A 5,274-nucleotide genomic window follows, 5' to 3' on the forward strand; every position below is an offset into this window, starting at 1 on the left:
CCATACACAGCAGCCCTTGCACTGGATCTTCAGTGTGCAGTGATGAGCGGAACAGGGCAGTCAATACCAACAGAAAACAAGAATTGGAATCTGGCTATTAAAGGACTATTATCATTAAAGGACAAATATCATAGGATATCGCTTATATGTGGAAACTAAAAAATGAATGATACAAATGAACTTATTTACAAAACAGAAGCAGACTCACAGACTTAGAGAATAAACATGGTTACCAGAGTGGGAGGAGGGATAGACTGGGTGTTTGGGATTCCCATGTACACACTGCTGCTGCTGCTACAGCTGCTGCTAAGTCGCTTCAGTCATGTCCGACTCTGTGAGACCCCATAGATGGCAGCCCACCAGGCTCTCCCGTCCCTGGGATTCTCCAGGCAAGAACACTGGAGTGGGTTGCCATTTCCTTCTCTAATGCATGAAAGTGAAAAGTGAAAGTGAAGTCGCTCAGTTGTGTCTGACTCTTCTGCGACCCCATGGACTGCAGCCTACCAGGCTCCTCCATCCATGGAATTTTCCAGGTAAGAGTACTGGAGTGGGTTGCCATTGCCTTCCCCAAGGGATCTTCCCTACCCAGGGATCAAACTCTCCTGCATAGCAGGCACAGTCTTTACCATCTGAGCCACCAGAGAAGCCCTGTATCATTTGCAATACCATCTAAAAATATGAAATAATTAGGAATAAATTTAGCCAAATAATGAAAGGAAGTATAACTGAAAACTAATAAACATTGGTGAGAAAAATCAAAGGGAACTAAAATACATATATATTTGTTAATCTATTGGAAGACCAAATATTTGGATTTAGATTTCCACAAATTAATAAACAGATGCGATGCAATCCCAATGAGAAACACAGCAAGAGTTTTTATAGAAATTGCTAAGATGACTTTGACATGTATATAAAAGAGCAAAAGACCTAGAAGAGCTAAAATAAAAATAGCAAAGTTGGAGAAATTGAACTGCCACATATAAGACATATATAAACTATAGTACATGGGCATATATAGACAGACAAAAGAACTGATAGAGAATCTAAAAATTAACCCATGTGTCCATGGTCCTTTGATTATTACAAAGGTACCAAGGAAATTCAGAGGTAAAGAATATTGTTTACAAAAATGGTGCCAGAACAACTAGATTTCATAATTTTCTAAAATTAAGTTATCCATACTCTACAACATATACAAAAATTAACTTGAGATAGATCATAGACCGGACTTTCCAGATGGTGCTAATGGTAAAGAAATTGCTGGCCAAGGCAGGAGATGTTAGATACCTGAATTCAATCCCTGGGTTGGGAAGATTCCCTGGAGGAGGGCATGGTAACCCACTCCAGTATTCTTGCCTGGAGAACCTCAGGGGCAGAGGAGCCTGTAGGCTACAGTCCATGGCATTTTAAAGAGCTGGACACAGCTGAAGCAGCTGAGCATGCAGAAGGTAGATCATAAACCTAACCACAAAATCCAAATTACAAATTTGAGAAGAAAATCTCAGGGACCTTGCTATATGTTTCTTTAACAGAACACAAAAGCATGACTAGAAAAGGAAAAATTGATAAGTATACTTCATCAAAATTACAAATGTCTGCTTGTCAATAACGGTGAAGGATCTCACATTTTACCCAACTGGCAAACTAATGTGTTAGCCTGCCATAGTTTCATATATGCTATCAACCAAGACTCCTCGGTCAAAGCTTTATTACTCAAAGCATAGCAAGTAGTATGACTATTGGCATCTTTCCACCAATTTTCTTTGTTCCCAAATCCCACAGGGATGAGGCAGATGGATATTTGAACATGCAGTTAGTTGCAAGATAGAGGTGCATTCTTGCTTGCATGCCCAGTCACGCTGGACTCTTTGCAACCCATGGACTATAACCTGCCAGGCTCTTCTGTCCATGGAATTTTCCAGGCAAGAATACTGGAATAGGTTGCCATTTCCTCCCCCAGGGGATCTTCCCAACCAGAGATCAAATCCTCATCTCCTATATTGGTAGGTGGATTCTTTACCACTGAGCCAACGTGCGTTACAGAGGAGGGAACTCAATCTTCTATGATGTGCAATATGCTATGGCTGCCCTTTGCTCTAGAAGGAGACATCACATTTATTATACTGGACAGTTGATGTGCCTGCCTTTTGCTCTGGAGGGAGATAAAATCTCTTGCTTCCAAAGCTACTTGCTATACAAACATCCATTAAAAGATAGTCTAGAAAAAAGTTCAGGTAGTAACTTACTCACAATAAATGAAGAAACATAAGAAACCTATGAAGAACTGTCTCCCTAAACTGTTCTTGCAAAGGCACTGTTAAGTACCTGAAAAAGGAAAGGCACAGAAAAGAAAATACTTACAACACATATATGTGACACAGAATATATAAATAAGTTCTACTAACTGATAAAAATACAAACAGCCCAAATTAAAGAAGAAGCAGAAGATTTAAGTAGGTATTTCACCAAAGATGTCTGAACGGCCATCAAGTATATGAGAAGACATTCAATATCCTTAGTCATTATAGAAATGCAAGTTAAAACCAAAATTTGATAGTACTACATATTTATTAGAAGGGCTGAAATACTGCTGGTGGGGGATGCGTAACAGTAGACCCATTTTGTAAATGTGCTTGGTAATTTCTAATAATATTAAAAATACACCTACCCCATGACCCACCAATTTTAATGTTAGGTATGTAGCAAAAAGAATTGACCTACCCAATAAAAGAAATACAAGAATAAGAATAAGATGTATAAAAATAGAAATACTTATAATACTAGCCCAAATTTGGAAACATCCTCAATGTCCATTGACCAGTAAATGAGTAAACTGTGATATATTCATACACGGAATACTACTTGGCAGTTAAAACAAATAAGACAAGTACTTCCAATATATATAGCTATACAGATGAACTGGAGAAACATTATGTTGAGCAAAAGAAACCAGATACAAAAGACCACATACTGTATGATTCCATCTTACTAATTTATTGGAAGAGACAGAATTAATCTGTAATGGCAAAAAGGAGATCAGTGGATGCTTTGGGATTCAGGATAGAGCTTGACTTCAAAGAGCTCCAAGGATCCTTTTAGAGTAATTAAAACTTTCTGCATCTTTGATTATAGTAGTGTTTACCCAGTTATACACATTTGTCAAAACTCATTAAACTGTACTTAAAATGTGTATTACGTTGCATATAAATTATGCCTGTGCATGCATGCTAAGTTGCTTCAGTCATGTCCAATTCTTTGTGACCCCACAGACTGAAGCCCACCAGGCTCCTCTGTCCATTGGTTTCTCCAGGCAAGAATACTGTAGTGGATTGCCATGAGCTCCTCCAGGGGATCTTCCTGACTCAGGGATCGAACCCTTGTTTCAATCATTTCCTGCACTGGCAGGTGGGGTTCTTTACCACTAGTGCCACCTGGGAAGCCCATAAATTATGCCTACTTAAAGTTTATTGAGGATATAATCCAGTTACATGAAAGATGACTTGAAAGAACAAACTCACAGGTAAAGACATTTTGAACAAAAAAAATGTGGTGTTAGATTTGCATACACTGAAATATGTGTAAATATAACCATTTAGTATAGATGATTATGCTAGATTCTATGAAAAATAAAACACCATTTTTTATCGTCAATGTAAAAAAGATATTAGTAATTTTAAGACAATTCAGTAAGGTAGCTGAGCACAAAATTACTATTCAAATCTTAATTGCTTTGCTATTTATAGTTTTAAAATATAATAGTGTATATTCCACTCAAAGTAACACCACAGGCAAAAAATCTCAGGGCTGTACCTGAATGGAAATATAAAGGACTCATGCAAAAATATTTCATAATTCTGCTGTGGAACATAAGATATACTTGAAGAATACGGCTGTCTTGGTTGACTGGTGCTGTATAACAAACCACTCTGAAACTAGGTGGCTTAAAATATGTATTCATTTGTAGATTTGCTGGGGTTTAGCTAGCCTGAGAGGAGCTTGCTGGGCAGTTGTGTGTCTCCCTAGAATTCTTCAAGCTGGTGAGAGTACTTCTTCACGTTGTAGCACCTGGGTTGGATCTGCTCTACACATCACTCAACCTCATTTTGGGATGCTAGCAGATGGATAATGTTCTCCTAATACCAGTGTAAAGGCAGTTTTATGACTCAAGAGCATATCAAATTTTGTTTATGTTACTTCTTAAGGAATCTTTAGCCAAAGCAAGTCTGCATGTTCATGGCCAAAGTCAATGGGCAAGAAAAAGTACTTCTATGGAGGAGTGGAAGACACTGCAATGTCACATGGAAAGGTTGTTTTATGGACTGGATGTGTCCCCCATCCCCAAATTCATATGTTGAAACCCTAACTCCCAGTGCAATGGTATGGGGGTGAGGATGTGGGGATTAGGGAGGTAATCAGATTTAGATATGGCCATGAGGGTGAAGACTCCTGAGAGTCCCTTGGACAGCAAGGTGATCAAACCAGTCAATCCTAAAGGAAATCAATCCTGAATATTCATTGGAAGGACTGATTCTGAAGCTAAAGCTCCAAATCTTTGGCCACTTGATGTGAAGAGCTGACTCACTGGAAAAGACCCTGATGCTGGGAAAGACTGAGGCAGGAGGAGAAGGGGATGACAGAGGATGAGATAATTGGATGGCATCACTGACTCAACGGATGTGAGTTTGTACAAACTCTGGGAGATAGTAAAGGACAGAGAAGCCTAGTGTGCTGCAGTCCATGGGGCTGCAAAGAGTTGGACACAACTTTGTGACTGAACAACAATGAGGGTGGGGCCCCTATGATGGGGTTTGTGCCCTTATAAGCAGAGGAGTAGACATCAGCTTCATCTCTCCAGCATCCAGCAAAAAGGCAGCCTCCTGTCAGCCAGGAAGAGAGCCTTTATGAGAACTGAATCTGCTAGCATCTCGGACTTTCCTGCCTCCAGAACAGTAAGAAATAAACATCTATTGTTTAAAACACATGGTCCATAGTATTTATTATAGCAGCCCAGTCAGGTTGTCATTAAAGGGATAGGTGAAGAATTGGACTAAACCAAAATCATACCTGGATTTTTGATAGAGTCAGTGATTATGGTGATTTTTAAACATTTACCCAAATTCTTTGACAAAAATGAATTCTTTGACTTCTCCCATGAAGAGGATCCTGTGATTCTTCCACTTGACCCAGGAGAGCCATTGTCTGTGAATAGAATGTGTCAGGAAAGATGCTACATGACTTCTGAGGCTTTGTTAGCAAAGGCTGTGCTTTTAA

This window comes from Giraffa tippelskirchi, chromosome 10, assembly GCF_054371585.1.
Source record: "Giraffa tippelskirchi isolate mGirTip1 chromosome 10, T2T-mGirTip1v1.2.pri, whole genome shotgun sequence".
NCBI classification, from domain to species: domain Eukaryota; kingdom Metazoa; phylum Chordata; class Mammalia; order Artiodactyla; family Giraffidae; genus Giraffa; species Giraffa tippelskirchi.